Consider the following 17,500-nt stretch of genomic DNA (forward strand, 5'->3'; position numbering starts at 1 on the left):
TCATACTTGGTTTAGAAAAATGTCTTTGGAGAGTGGGGGGTGGGGACAGGGGGAAGTTGGTCATGAATATATACGTATTTATACATGCATATGTTAAAAATGAAAATTTGTCCCTCTAGATATAATTTTTTAATGAAACACTTTTGATTTTTTAAAAAGATTTTCTCCTATTATCCTTTACCTAAAAGTAGATGATAAATAGTTATTAGCTATTTGTAGCTGGACCTTAATTAGTTGGCGGTGTTTTGGATGGTGTAATCATATTAATTATAAAGTGAAAGAGCCAATATTTTTTAACACATCAGATATTAGTTTGGAATTATTTGCTTCTAATATGGCACACCTATTTTCTCACTATTTAGCATAAAGAACAGGTGTATTCTTATTATACAATTTAATTTAATTTTCAAAAACTCTCTAAAGGAAATCTCACTTAATTTTTTATAATATAACAGTTTTTGTTTCTAAACAATAATATGCAAGTGATAGAAACTGACAGAATCTCATAGTAGAAATTTTTTGATAATTAAAGTTCATCAAATTAATTTTTACATTTTAACTAATATGTTAAAAGACAATTAGTCTTAGTTTCCAAGACGTTCTTAGCACTTTGGGAAATAAGTCAGTCATTTGAAAGTATCTTTTGCATTCATTTTCATTGTCTTAATTGTTTCAAGCATCTTAAAATTACTTAGAATTTGGGTCAAACAATTCATTTTAATTTTAGGGATACTTAATTTTGAATTTTTAACAGTTTAAGAGCAGTTTGAAGACTTACACACAAATGTCTCTCTGATTTCTCACTCCTATGAATATACCTTTTAGAGTGACATCCCTTCTGGATGTCCTTCATGGTTTCTTTGTCATTTCATTAAGTTACAATAGGATGGATATGCATTAATGGTAATACAGACATTTTACCTAATTATATTTGCTAAAAGAAAAAAAAACTTTCCTTTTTTTCTTATTTAAAATTACAAGTATTTATATCAGAACATCTTATCACCGTGCTCTAATATATTGAAGTTATTTTTACTTTTTTAAAAATCACATTCTCCTGTAGTATATTTTAATGCTAAATGACTTTTATTTTTAGGTTGTTCTTCCATTTTATTTTAAAGCATCTTTTTTCATAAACATATCATGAAACCTGAATTAAAACATAATAGTGGGGGCAACTAGGTGGCGCAGTGGATAGAGAGCACCAGTCCTGAAGTCAGGAGGACTGAATTCAAATCTAACCTCAGATAGTTAACACTTTCTCGTTGTGTGACCCTGGACAAGTCACTTGACTCAATTGCTTCAACAAAAAGCAAAACAAAACATAATAGTGTTCTAAGTAATAATTTTGTAGCACTTGTTAACAGAAACAGGTGTGTTTTTAACTTTAAAATCAAGTTTAAATGGTGCTTCTTTTGAGATTTTCTGTTTTGCCCATTGGTTGATATATTAAAAAATAAACTTTTGACTTTAATTGCTGTTGATAAACCTTTTATCAACAGTGGGACAGAACAGGTGTTTGGACAAAGCAAGGAAACAAACTAATCATTAACTCATGGTGTCTTTAGGTTGAAAGATTATTTCTAAAAAGTGACTACTTGTCTGTATCATACAACCATGTTTTGAGCTCAGGAAACACCCAAAAGAATAATAAAGATACAACATTTAGATATATAGATATAGATAGCAAAAATTGCTATGGGAAAATAGACTACTTTTGACTGATATTTCTCATTTCTTTTCAGTAAGGATAGATTCCCGTTGCTATTTTCAGTGTTATTGTGCCCTCTGAAACTTTATTTCAAAAAGCAGTAAATGGAAAGATTAAAATACAGTCACTAAGTTTACTTTGAAATCATTTCAGCATTTGAGAATTTACTTGATTGTTATGTTAATTTTACATGGTTAGGGGCAGCTAAATGGTGCCCATGCCCTGAGTTCAAATTCAACTCAGACAATACTTCCTAGCTATGTGACTCTGAGCAAGAAACTTAACTCCATGTAAGGGGGGGCTTACCTGGTTAAATACAAAGTTACGTGGTTAATTTTTTTTGTATGTTGGACCTAAATAATCTCAAAAGAAAGAAGAAACAGTTAATTCACATCTCATCTTTTCTCTATAATTTGGTGATGGTAATTGCTCTGCTAGAACTATTAATTCAAAAAAATTTTTTTCATAGTTCACAAAGTTTGTGAAATATTGTGCTTTGCATCTTAATATTTCATTTTATTGAGAAAATAACATGAAGATGTGACACAAATTTATACTTTTTTATTATTCCAAATAAAATAATTTAGTAATTTTTATTCTCAATTTCTCAAGAGAATTAAGTTATTGTGAAGTCAAATTTGATTCTGTAGTGTTAGATTTTTAAAAGATTTGAGTATTTGATCTCTTAAGATATTGTCACTTAATGATGCCAAGCAACTTGCAGAGAACCCACTCAGTTTTTTGATATGTCTGTGCACGCTCACGCACACATACACACACACATATATATATAAAACTGAAAACTAATGTATGTTGGGGATGGTAAATTTCCCTTCAATAGATGATTTCAAGAGGAAGTTAGATGTACAAATCAGTTTTGTTGGGAGGATTTTTGTTTAGGCATAGGTTAGATTATATGACCTTGTGGTTCCTACAACTCTTGAGATTCCATTAAGAAAACTATGGTTTTAGAAAAGTAGGCCATCTTTATCCATCCAGAAAAAAAGGACTTTCTAAAGTTAGTTAGAAGGAATTTATTTTGTCATTTTGGTGAAGTCTGTATTCTGACAGCCCTCACTTATTTATGCCTGGAAATAGATTATATTGTCATAGTGCTTTCATCAGAAAACCCACTTTTTTATTAAAAAATTAATTGGTCATTGAGTATTTTTAACTTTTTCCTGGTAAGTAATACTAGGGAAAGCAACATGGAACAAAGATAGGAAGACCAAATTTGGAGTTAGGATTGAGTTTGAATTCAGGTTCTGCCATTTCTACTTTATTTACTGTATATGATTAGTTACTTATCCTTTCTAGGCCTCTGTTAAATGAAGATGTTAAATTATATGATCTAAGTTACTTGTCAACCTTTGAATCTATAATACTGTTAAGCTTTTAATTTCATTGAATTCAATGTTTTCCTACTAAATAGAAAACCTTGTATAGGCAATAATACAAAGGCTACAAAGATGATAAAGACAAAACCTTGATTTTAAACTCTACATAGTATAATAGAGACAAATTAACAAATGCAAAGTAACATATGGTAACTTCAATTAAAAAAATGTGCTCTGCAATTGTGGAAATTAAGAAATATTTCACAGAATAGGCAGCATACAGACTGAGCCAAGAAGACTAGGAAGGGTTTTCTTTTTTTTTTTTTTTTTTTTTTTTTTAATTAAAGCTTTTTATTTACAAAACCTATGCATGGGTAATTTTTCAACATTGACCCTTGCAAAACCTTTTGTTCCAAATTTGCCCCTTTTTCTCCCCACCCCCTCTCCTAGCTGGCAGGTATTCCAATACATGTTAAATATGTTAAATCCAATATATGCATACATATTTATACAGTTATCTTACTGCACAAGAAAAATCAGATCTAGAAAGAAAAAAAAAACTGAAAAAACAAAATGCAAGCAAACAACAGTGTAAAAGCTATGTTGTGGTCCACACATAATTCCCACAGTCCTCTCTCTGGGTGTAGATGGCTCTCTTCATCACTGCACAAGTGGAACTGGTTTGAATCATCTCATTGTTGAAGAGAGATCTATCAGAATTGATCGTCATATAGTCTTGTTGCTGTGTATAATGATCTCTTGGTTCTGCTCATTTCATGCAGCATCAGTTTGTGTTAAGTCTCTCCAGGCCTCTTTGAAATCCTCCTATCAGTTATTTCTTACAGAACAATAATATTCCATAACATTCATATACTACAATTTATTCAGCCGTTCTTCAATTGATGGGCGTTCATTCAGTTTCCAGTTTCTTGCCACTAATGAAAAGGGGCTGCCACAAACATTTTTGCACATGTGGGTCCCTTTCCCTCTTATTTTTGTAATCATAGAACCTAGCAAAGTACCTTGCAGATTGTAGATTATTACTATTTAATATTGAATTGAATAAATAAAAATGTTATGCTATGCTAAAAAGCCTATGTCAAGAAGAATCTTACAGAATTCCATAAATGCCTTTCAAACGATGAATTTATTGAATTAAAATCATATGCTCAGACTAATAGCAACTTTTGTTAGTATATGTGTAGAAAGATATTTTCAAAGATGAAATATGTAAAATCACATTACAGATCAGCATTACAGATGATCTGAAGTTCTTAATAAGGATCACTAACTTTGAACTCTAAGCACAATACTACCCCTTAAAAAAGACTTCCACTTTTCTCAGGAATTTCTCAGACATTTCCAAAAACACTATGTTCCATTATTATTATTATCTTATCATATTTCATCAACAAATTTGCACCAAATTGGAAAAGGGACTTGCAAAATTCCTTAATAAAGATTGCTCTACAATTTGGAATTATGCCCAAAGGACTATCAAACTGCATACCCTTCAATTCAGCAGTTTTTCTAGTGGGCTTGTATTCTAAATCATTTAGAGGGAAAGGGACCCACATGTGCAGTAATGTTTGTGGCAGCCTTTTTTGTAGTGGCAAGAAACTAGAAACTGAGTAGATGCCCATCAAATGGAGAATGGCTGAATAAAACTATGGTGTATGAATGCTATGGAATATTATTGTTCTGTAAGAAATGACCAACAGGAGGATTTCAAAGAGCCCTGGAGAGACTTACATGAAGTGGTGCTAAGTGAAATGAGCAGAATTAGGAGATCATTATACACAGTAACAGCAAGATTATATGATGATCATTTTTGATGGACATGGCTCTCAATGAGATGATTTAGGCCAATTCCAATGGTCTTCTAATGAAGACAGCCATGTGTACCCATAGAGAAGACAGAACTGAATGTGGACCATAACATAGTACTTTCACTCTTTTTGTTGTTTGCTTGCATTTTGTTTTCTTTCTAATTTTTTTCCCTTTTTGATCTGATTTTTTTTGTGTAGCATGATATTTGTGGAAATATATACATAGAAGAATTACACATTTAACATATATTAGATCACTTGTCATCTAGGGGAAAAGGTGGAAGAAAGGAGGGAAAAAAATTAGAACACAAGGTTTTTTAAGGGTGAATATTGAAAATTGTCAATTTATATATTTTGAAAATAAAAGTAAAAAAGATTGCTCTATTAATAAAATGTATGTTACATTTGAATGGAGGGAAAATCAATGTGTGTTTTATTAGTAAAAGCTCTCAGACTTTTATAGGGAGTTAGTAAATAGAAGATGCTGACAGTCTAAAATTATTAACATCTCAAGTATTTGCTATTCGCTATGGTTTACCCATGAGAATGGATTTGAGCATTTGTTTTAAGCAGTATTTTACATACTTCAACGCTCTTTTATTTGTTGTAGCACTCTCTCTATGACATATTCTAGTACCTCCACAATTTGAAGGATATTTGTCAAGAGTTGCTGTGGTTAAAAAAAAAAATACATATATGTATATATTATTTTCCTTCATTCTTGAAGAGGATCAAAATGGTATCACATGTTAGAGTCAAATGATAATGTGTCTGACTGATTAATCAGACCAATATGCACTTGGAGTACTCTCCCACAGGTTAGGCACAAATAGTTCATATGAACATTGAGAATGAATGGGTTCTCTAAATTTGTCCATCTCACGTTTCTTTGAGCTAATCCAATTGAGTTTGCTCATGAAGCACAGTACTTTCTCTGACAAGCTGGGCAGTCTTGTATCAGTGTCTCCCATGTCATATAATTAATTCCAGAGTTCTTAAGAAAGACCTTGAGAATGTCCTTGTATTGCTTTTTCTGATCACCTTGTGAGCACTTGCCTTGTGTGAGTTGTCTATAAGTTCTCTGTCTGTTAGGCAAGTATGTGTTTGGCATTAGAACAACATGGTCAACCCATCAAAGTAAACTCTCTACAACAGACTTGGAATGCTTGGCACTTTAGTTAAAGAATGGACCTCAATGTTTGTATCTTGTCCTGTCAGGTGATTTTCAGAATTTTCCTAAGACAATTCAAAGGGAAAGATTCAGTTTTGCTGGCATGGGGCTGGTATACTATCTAGGTTTCACAAATATACAACAATGAGGTCAGCACAATGATTCTCAGACTTTCAATTTAGTGGTCAGTGTAATAGCTCTCCTCTCCCACATCTTCCTTTGGAGCCTCCCAAAAACTGAACTAGCTCTGGCAATGCATGTGTCAACCTCTATCAATGTGTATATCAATGGTACATTCTACAGCTCCTTCTACCACTCCTTTTGCTGTAACCTGATGATTTTATGTATGATGTGATGCTGGCTTGTTGTGTCCTGCTTTCTAGAGCTCCCAAATTGGGGTGACAAAACGTACTATGCTTTCTAGAGCCCCCACACCAGGGTGATTAAAATATCCTGCTTTCTAGAGCCCCCAAATTGGGGTGACAAAACACACTGTGCTTTCTAGAACCCCCATACCTTCCTGGTGGATTAGTGATGAGGCGGGACTCCTAAGGATGGTGGAAAAATGAGTCCCTTTATTTCAAGGACTTTTCCCCTCTATATACTGTAGCAAAAACAATTGTGTACGTGGGACTACATAAACAACTTGCTATGTACTTTGCTACCTGGTATCACTCTGCTTCAATCTCAATAGAGGTTGTCCCTGCCCCCTGACTTCTCAGGCCAAGAGCCCTTAGAGGAGATGGGGAGCCTAACCAGACATTGTCAGCAGGTTCCCTCTGGGCTGAAGGGTCTTATACCCCACCCAGAGTTTCCCCACTAACTATGACTCTCTATATCTACCCACCCTTTTGTTTTAATCAAAGCAAGTATATACTAGTGAGTTAAATCTGTTACCATGGAGGAATCACACAGGCAAGTTGTAATATCATCCAAGCAAATAGTAATATAACAATATGAATAATCAAAATACTCTGAAGATTTTCATGAATCCCAGAAGGAAGGTGTAAAAAATAACTATAAATTTACAACCACACATACATCTCCTTCAGCAGCCAAGAGACATTCCAAAGCCAATCTATTGTCCATCACTTCATGTGTCAGGGAATCCAGTGATTCCTGGAAGTTTTGAAGTCCTGCATCAGTCTTACTGAGAATTATTTTTGATGTTCGTGAGTACTGCTAACTGCTAGGCTCTTTCAGTAGGGCACAGTCAGCAATGGAACCATCTGATATTTCTTGGGTCTTCTCCTTCGTTTCGAGGGTCTTTTTCCGTCTCTAATAGGCAGTTACAGCTCAGGTTCCTTCTCTATCTGTTGAGATACAAAAGCAAACTCTCTTCCCCCAAGCAGTTAACCTATCTGGCCCCTTCTATTCATCACTTTCTGGATCTCTCCACATCATCTGGTTATTATCTAAAAATAGTGGAACTGCTCACACTGGACATTGCCCTACCTGCTAGTTATGAAACCTGTCTGCCAGAACCAGTGCATTTCCATCAAAAATTAAAAAAGTTTTTAATATAAATTAAGGTTAGACTGTTAGAGTTCAAATGTTGGAGTTTGTTCTTCTCAGGGCACAGCCGGTTTAGAGGCTTAGAGCCCTTCGGATGTCTCCAAATCCAAAGGTTCTGTCCTTCAGCCTCTGCCTCTGCTTTCTTCTGCCTCCAACAGAGATGGAAGATCTCTCTTATCTCCTTCTGGGGAGCCCAGCCACCAACTTGCCACGGAGAGAGGGCTTCTGGCGTAGCTCCACTGAAATCCGTCAAAAGTGTTCTCTGCAGCAGAGTCGTTTCTCTCGAGTCTAGCGCGATCAGCCAGCCAAGAGGAAAAAATGTATTCTGGAATGGCTGTCTCGCCTTATATGTGAACCTTCTGAGAGAATGGGATTATGGGTTTTCTCCCATAGTGCTCTCTGGCCCAAAGAGCTTTAAGGTGTGGACTCCCTTGAGTAAAGGTGGGAACACAAGCCTTGTCTTGATTAGTTCTACTTAGTACCTTGTTTCAGGTTCTGGCCAAAACAACTTCTTGTAAGATTAGATCAACTCTAATTACTTAGCAGTTAGTAAGGATTCCAACATTAGACATTCTCTAGAGTTATCTGTGGCTCCCCCTCTCATTTTTGGAGGAACATCTTGATGTCTTCAAATTTCCATTTCAGAGGGATGGCACTAATTTCAGCTGCTATTGATCCTCCCATACCAGACATATGTGTGTTTGCTGCAATATTTGGCCTGTGCCTGGGATATTAGCTACATGTTTCCCAGATCAGTGTATGGATAGATACCGTTTTGTAAACACGGCTGATCAAAGAAAGGGTATGCATAGCAAAACTGACAATTTTCTTGAAAAATCACAGCAACTTCCATCTGCATGATGTTGTGAAACTGCCATTTTCATCTTTCTAATTATTGAGCATACTTATTTGTTAACATTATTAATATGTTAGCATATACTCTTGGGATGATTTTCAGTAATTCATTTTTCTCAAAATTTTTCCTGCAAATGATGTGGAGCAGTGTTATCAGTGACTGCCTCTCTTATGTGATTCTTGCCCCCATGACCTCTTTTTTTTTTTTTTTTTTTTGCCACAGAAGGTCCACACAAAATGTTTGAGATCTTCCTCAATTTCTTTTGACACTACAGAGACCAATGGAACATATGTTATTTCTTGCTTGCTCCACTTGACTAGTGCATCATATTTTTGAATCACATGCTCCTTTGACATCTTTGATTGTGCTTGTTTTTTAATTCTTTGTTTAGAATATGTTATATAGCCTGTTATCCCCAAGAAGAACTCTCTATTGCCTTTTGTATGATACTCAATTTCAACCCTTACAAAATAATAGTGCACTTACAGTGCAATCATATAACACAGGTAAGAATACTGATATTTAAAAAAAAAAAAATGGGCCTTAATTTCATGTAATAGTCTGTGGTCAATAAGAGGAATATGGAATTCCCAAAAGCAATTCTATTCAAATTTTGGCCCAGCCTTTGGCCAAGATCATATATACTGACATTGTATTATGGAAAATGGGCATTCCATTCAACTAATTTTTGCTATGGGGATAGTTAGAAACAAGTCTTTTGACTTATGGATATCAACAAGTAGGCTCTGCAGTATGCTAGCCTTTGATGCATTTGGTATATGTAATCTTCAAATGGAAGTATCTAGACGATCTTATCAATTATAAGGCATTTCTTTAAAATTTAGCACTGAGCTTTCTCAGTAACAGTGTTAGAACATCTTTGAAAAACAATCTCCTTGTTTTGTCTGATCTGATATAAATGATCCAATGATCATTAAACAAAGTTATGTCTTTGATTTCTCAAGGAATCATATAATTATGACTTATTTATTGGGTACACTTTGTAAAGAAAGTCTTTAAGGTATTTTGCTGTACTTAATAAAATATGCTTTTAGTAAGTACAGTAGGATCTTGTATTTTTGACATCTTTTGGTCAATTACATGATGATAAAAATGTAATTCACTGTGGAATATTACATAAAATATTGCCTGTTCTCTTCCAATAATCTCAGGGGGATGGCCTTGAGGCATATGTTGATGATTCTCATAAAAATTTTGCAGAGATGGTAAAATAGGCATTTGGCTTGTTGTTAATGCTCTCTTGGTCACCTTTTGGGGAATAAAAATGTATATTTTTTTCTATGAGTTTTTTATCTTGCTATCCTTTTAGGTACTTTAAAAATTGATTTCTCAATGTTCTCAAAATTGTGTTGCCTCTAGTATTATGGACTTGGTCTTGCCTAACTGCTTTTCTTATTTTTATTCCCTTCAATGTTGTTTTTTAACTCCATAAATACATCTAAGATTAACCTGATTGTTCCTTTTTTGTCCTTGATAAAATTTATCATAAAAAACTTGGCTAACATGTTCCCTCTTTTATTCTGCCTACTGAATTTCCTAGCTTCAATTCTCAAATAAAACCCCTTTTTTTACTGGAAGCCTTCCACTACTCTTCTTAATTTTATGTCTTCCCTGTTGATTACTTCTATTCCTTTATAACCATATACATATTGGTTATGTTTTCTTTCCCATTACATTGTAAATTCCTTGGCATCAGGGTCTCTCTTTTGCCTCTTTTTGTATTCCCAGTGACTTAGTACAGAGACAATGATTAATAAATAGATTGATTTTCCAGACTTCCTCTATTGTCCTTCCATTTTCATGCTTAAATATTCTTTCAGTGACTTTACTAAATTAGGTTCTTAGCAAGCTGTGTTAAGAATGGTTTTTACCTCCACTATTTCTCTTTTCTTCTGTGAGGCATTATTATTCATTACTTTTTATAGTCCTTCTGGGTAAGATTTTACAAATATTTATACTCTAAACTAGTGTTGTCCTTTGTTATCACCTATTTAATAAAATATTTGCTGACTTTGGCAGTTTTTAGTAACTTTTTTCAATTAAACTCACAGGTAAAATGATTGTAATAATCTGTTACTGTCCTTTCTTTCCTCTATATTCCATTTTCCTTGTATGTTGTGAAAGGATCATTCTTCCTTCCCCACCTTTCCCACCTCAATCCCATATAGGTTTGGATAGTTTTTTTCTCCAAAAAGTAAAGAGTATATGCTAAGGATTTGGTTGATCCAGGAGGCTAAAGCTCAAGCCACGCCTCAGCTGATGCCCATCCCTGGTGGTCTCTAGCCATATTGACGAGGCTTTTTTTTTCACCTAAGGGGATTAAAAATGTTAGGGCCATCTCCATGGAATTTGAGCCTATCAGACAAGGGAGAGGAAGGGAGGATGACCAGGGTTACATGTATCACCATAAATGATCAGATGCATTTCCATATAAAGCATAGGGAAGCTAGCTATGCAGTGGATAGAGCACAAGCCCTGAAGTCAGGAGTACCATCTGTGCTCAGACACTTAACACTTTCTAGCTGTGTGACCCTAAGCAAGTCACTTAATTCCAATTGCCTCAGAAAAAAAAAAAAAAAAAAAAAAAAAAAAAAAAAAAACATGAAGCATGATGGACTAGGGAAGGGCAAAAAGGAGCCAGTCTATTCTAAATGTTATATTATGCTTGTTAAATATCCCTTCTATACTTTGAATAAGTAACTGCTGAAAGACTTAAGACTATCTTATTTCATTTTAATATTAAACCTAAACTTTAATTGTTTTATTCCTGACCTTTTCTCTAGGAAGTTGATAGTCTGACTATATAAAGCCATTCATATCAGGAATAACTCAACATCAGTAATGAATTATTTCCTGTCAACAATAAAAAAAAAATTGCTTAATTTTCTGTGATGTTATTCAATATTTTTCATGTTCAGCACCCTATGATGTTCTCAAACAATCAATAAAGATTTTTTTAAGCACTCTATGTACCAGACACATATGAAGCTTCTCTAAGTATAATAATCTTTCACCTTATTTTATTTCTGAACCATATTACTAACATTTTCTATAGAAAAGCTACTTTGTACCTTTTCATAAAGATTACCAAAAATCAAAATATATGCCAATTTAATTTTAAAAGTAAAAGTCTTACTGAGTTTTTAGTAGAATTTCTTTTCCTCTTCATTTTCTACAAGGGATGTTATATAAAATGCAGTTATTTTCCCATTAGTCTTGTGGGAGCATTGCAATAAAATTGACTAAAAATAGTCCATGAAATCATGTTTCTCGTTGTCTTTGGATGAGTGATGAAAACTAACTGACAAATCCTTTATTTGCTCCTTCAAGGAGAACCTGTGAACCATCCTATGTTTTAGCAGCAACCTTCTGATGTCATTTACTTTGAAAATATCAAAATTGGAAGAATATTTCAAAATTTATGGGATGCAGCCAAAATAGTACTCATCTTTAATAGCTTATATCAATAAAGTAGAGGGGGGAAAAAAATACAGATCAATGAATTGGGCATGCAACTAACAACACACAAGAAAAAGAACAAATCAAAAATCCTTAATTCAACACCAAACTGGAAATTCTGAAAATCAAAGGAGAGATTACTAGAAGCTAGTTTTCTCGAAAAACACAAAACAATATAGATCAACCATTGGCTAATTTCATTTAAGGAAAAAAAAATCAAATTACTATTATCAAAAATTCACAACCAATAATGAGCAATAGGAGCTATTTTATGGGGTTTTTTAATTAAAGCTTTTTATTTTCAAAATATATGCATGAATAATTTTCAACATTTACCCTTGTAAAACCTTGTGTTCCAATTTTTTTTGTCTTCTTTCCCCCCCACCTTCTACCCTAGATAGCAAGTAATCCAATATATGTTAAACATGTGCAATTCTTCTACACATATTCCCACAATTATCATGCTGTACAAGAAAAGGAAAAAAAAAAGAAAAACAAAATGCAAGCAAATAACAAGAGAGTGAAATTACTATGTTGCAATCCACACTCAGTTCCCATACTCTGAGTGCAGATGGCTCTCCATCAATGTTCTTCTGACCATTTCAACTCATCTAGGAACTATTTTGCACAATTATGTGCCGATAAATTTGACAATCTAAATGAAATGAATGGCTATCTACAAAAAATATAAATTACACATATTAACAGAATAAAAAATAAAATACTTAACCCAATTTTAGAAAAAGAAACTTAACAAATCATCAATGAACTTCCTAAGGAAAAAATCCCCAAGACCAGATGGATGCAGATGTAAATTCTACCAAATATTTAGACAATTTACTCTAATTGCTAAAAATAATTTTTGTACTATACAATTTTTTTAAATAGGCAAAATAATCCTACCAAATTCCTTTTACAATTCAAGTATGGTGCTAATACCTAAACTAGAAAGAGCCAAAACAGAGAATATTAAAGGCCAATTTCCCTAATGAATCTTGATGCAAAAATTTTAATTAAAATACTAGTAAAGATATTACAATATATCAAAAGGATCATAAACTATGATCAGGTGAGATATATCAGGAATGCAAGGCTAGTTCAATAATGGGAAAATTATCAGCATAATTAACCATGTCAGTAATAAAACCAACAAGATTATATGAATAATTTAATAGATCCAGGACACTAAATACAGACACCCATTCTTATTAAAAGCACAAGAGAACACAGGAATATAGCTTTCTTTAAAATAAGTAATATTTATCTAAAACTATCATCACATATGTGTAATGGGTATAAACTAGAAGCCTTCCCAATACAATCAGAGGTCATGCAAGGATGCCCATTCTCTATTTAACATTGTATTAGAAATGTTACCTATAGCAAGAAGAAAAGAAAAATTAAAGGAAATAGAATCAGAAATGATGAAATAAAACTGTTATTTGTTGATGTTGTTGTTGAGGGATGAGACAATAGCATTTGGGGGTCCCCAGGTCGGTATTGTAGGTATTTTGTGAAAGAAATTGCAGTCCCAATCTCCCAAGTTAAGTTGGCAAAAAAGGGTTTATTGTGATACTGAGAATTTGGGTTAGAATCCTGATTAGGATAATAGCAGAGAATTGAGAGACAGGAGACAGCTTTTTACCCTATCTCCTATCCCATAAGGTTAAGGAGTATATGTTGATTCCATGACCTGAGGCTAAGGAGAAACCTCCATATGAATCTAGTGCAGTGAGCTAAAGAGTAATCTCCAGCTGAATTAAGGGTGGTGTTCCAGAAACTAAAAGCTAAGGTGTAATCTCCAGGTAAATTAAGAGTGGAAGATGGTGGGCCAAAGCCCAGCCCCCGCCCCTAAAGATTAGGAGAACAAAAAGCCCTATTATATCAATATGACATTATACTTAGAAAATCCTAGAGAATCAACAACAACAACAACAAAAAAAAAACACTTAAAATTATCAATTTTAGCAGTGATAAGATACAAAGTAAACCCATACAAATCATCAGTTTTTCTAAGTATTACCAACAAAGTTCAACAGCAAGAGATAAAGAGAAAAATTCCATTTAAAATAACTGTAGACAATATAAAATACTTGAGAATACAGGAACTATATGAACACAATTACAAAACCATTTTCACATAAAGCCAGTCCTAAACAACCGAAAAAATATTCATTGCTCATCAGTAGGTCAAGCCAATATAATAAAAATGACAATACCTAAATTAATATACTGTCACACCAATATAATAAAAATACCTAAATTAATATATTCAGTTCTATGCCAAACTATCAAAAATGATTATATTTATAGAGCTAGAAAAAAGTAATAAAATCCACATGGAAGAACAAAAATTCAATATCTAGGGAATCAATGAAAAAATGTGAAAGGTAGTCAAGCTGTATTAGATCTCAGATTGTATTATAAAGTGATAAATATCAAAACCATTTAGTACTAGTTAAGAAATATAAGGGTGGATCAATGGAATAGATACAAATATATAAAGTACAAATTACTTTATAGCAAGTGACTATAGTAATCTAGTATATAATAAACCCAAAGATCCAAGCTTTTAAAATAAAAACTTGATATTTTATTTAAAAAAAAAAAAACTATTGGGAAAAGTGGGAAACAATAAGGCAGAAAATAGATATAGTCCAATATTGCATACTGTATACCAAGAGAAGAACAAAAAGGGTACATGATTTATGCATAAAGAATAATACCATAAGAAAATTAAGAGAGCATGGAATAGTTTACCTGTCAGAGCTACCAAATGGGGAAGAATTTAACATTAAGATATAAAGAGCATTATAAAATTAATATAATTTTGATTATAAAAAATAAAAAGGGCCTCCACAAACAAAACCAATGCAACCAAAATTATAAGGAAAGCAGAAAACTCGGAAGGGGGAAATTTGCAGCATGTATCTCTGATAAAGGTCTTATTTCTCAAATATATAGAGCACTGAGGCAAATTCATAAATATACAAGTCATTCTTCAAATGATAAATGGTCAAAGGATATGAACAGGTAGTTTTTAGGCAAAGAAATCAAAGCTGTCTACTGTCATATGAAAAAATTTTCTAAATCACTACTGTTTAGGGAAATGCCAATTAAAACAATTCTAAGGTACCATCTCACACCTATCACAATGGCTAATTTGACAAAAAAAAAGGAAAATGTTGGATGTTGGGAGAGGATGTAGGAAAACAAATACTAACTGCACTATTGGCAGACTTGTGATCTAACCATTCTGGAGAGTAATTTAGAACTATGCACAAAAGATTATAAAACTGTATTTTTTTGATCCAACTGTACCATTGCTAGATCTATGTCCTAAAGACATCCCAAAAAGGGGGGGGGGGAAACTTATTTGTACAAAAATGTTTATACCAGCTCTTTTTGTGGTAGTTAAGAATTGAAAAACGAAGTGAAGCTCATAAATTGGGGATTAGCTAAACTGTGATAAATGATTGTAATGGAATGTTATAATGCCATAAGAAATAACAAGGAGGGTGATTTCAGAAAAACCTGAATTTACATGAACTGATGCATAGTTAAGTGAATAAAACTAGAAAAATTTTGTATACAGTAACAGCAATAGTGTGTGATGAAGAACCATTAATACAATGATTCAGGAAAATGCTAAAGGACAAATGATGAAGCATATTATGCCGTCAGTGAAAGAACTGATATTATTTGAATAAAGACTGAAGCTATTTCTTACTTTTTTTTCTCCATTTTTTCTTTTATTCAAGTCTTCTTGTACAAAATGAGTAATATGGAAATAGTTTGAATTTGGAACTCAATTTTAAAGGAATATAATATCAAAGAGTCAAAATATTTTAAAAAATTAAAATTAATACCAATCAGTTCTTCTAATATTTCCATCTCTTGTTCATTGGATAATACTATCATATTTTAGAATACCAATAATGAGTTAATTCCTAGAATCTTTTACCCCTTCTTTTTCCACCACTCTTCAGCAATAAAGAAAAATTTTATATTTTTCTGTTTCATATGTTGCAATAATCAGTAGTTAATCTTTGGAAAGCAAATATAACCTACCAAGATATTACTCAAAGCCTTTCCAATATAGTAAAAATCTGTCAGAGCTAGTGTTCCTTTTCCATCTCTCCCTGCCAGCATAGCCTTTGATTACAAAAGATCACCTCCACACAAGAATACTCAGGGTAAATCTTTGTGGAGGAATTCCCGTCACAATCCAGATGACAGAAATAGTATCTTAATTTAAAAGGAAAATCCACAAATATGAAATCTTATTAACAGTACTTTTACTACTTTTCAGAAGTTCTTCTAAACTTGAAATATTTTAAAATCTGAATATTATAAGGCAGTTAATTTCTGGGAATTAATCATGAATTCCACTCATTACTAAGCCAAAAATATATTGAATACCTCCCTCATTAAAATGTGACATTCTTGGGAGCAGGAACTATAAAGGTTTTCTGTTTATATTGCTAGTGTTTAGCACAGTAGTTTGCAAATAGTACACAATGTTTTTTCATTCATTCATTCTTGAACTATATCTTAATGAAAAACCTGAAAGCATGAAATAGTCAATGTTGATGTTTTTCACTAGACTTAGAATAAAGTAAATAAACTTTACCACCTTCAAATTAATTTTTTACCTTGCCTATGATTTCTCACCCACTGTACTTTTATAATAATATTTTTAAATGGAATTTTTTTCAATGTAACTTTATTTTACTCCAAAGTAAGCATGTTTTAGTTTTATATCTTCTGTATATTGTCCTTGGAAAAAAGGAAAATCTAGAAATAAAGAAAAAGGGAATTTCTATCTCCTTGCATTAAAACTAGATTTAGCAGTAACTGACTATAGTCTTAGACTGATGCACTCTTTGAATATTATTAGCTATTGTATTATTCCTTGATAGTATTTGAAACCACTGAAATTATGATTGGCCTAAACTACTGAGTGTTTTAAAGCTTAGTCCATTTGCAGATCAAGAGACATTTGACCAGAGAGAGAACTATGGGAACTGAGTGTGGATCACAATATAATATTTTCCCTCTTTTCATTGTTACTTGCATTTTGTTTTCTTTTTTTTTTTAACTTGATTTTTTTTGTACAGCAAGATAATTGTATAAATGTGTGTGCATATATTAGATTACTTCCCATCTAGAGGAGGGAGTGGGGGCAGGGGGAGGGGAAGAGGAGAAAATTGGAACACAAAGGTTTGCAAGGGTTAATGTTGAAAAATTATCCATGCATATACTTAATAATCTCTGTCACCTCAGGCAACTAACTCTCCTTTTCACTATTGTAAAGCCTGGTAAAGCTGTATTTATTTATTAACAACATTTCTTAAAATGTCTTCAGTTTACTAGGAGTTGACAGATACACAAAGAATTAAAGGATAATTCCTGACCTCAAGGAATTTATATGTAAGTAGCTGACAACAGCTATATGCATTTATTAAATAATCTACTTTATACAATGTGTCAGGTGTTGGGATTACAGAGGCAAAAATGAAATTAGAACCAACCTAGGAGGTTCTAACATTTTATCTTATATATACAAAGATAAACAGAGAATATATACAAGGAATCTAG

This window comes from Antechinus flavipes, chromosome 2 (assembly GCF_016432865.1).
Source record: "Antechinus flavipes isolate AdamAnt ecotype Samford, QLD, Australia chromosome 2, AdamAnt_v2, whole genome shotgun sequence".
In the NCBI taxonomy this organism is placed as follows: Eukaryota; Metazoa; Chordata; class Mammalia; order Dasyuromorphia; family Dasyuridae; genus Antechinus; species Antechinus flavipes.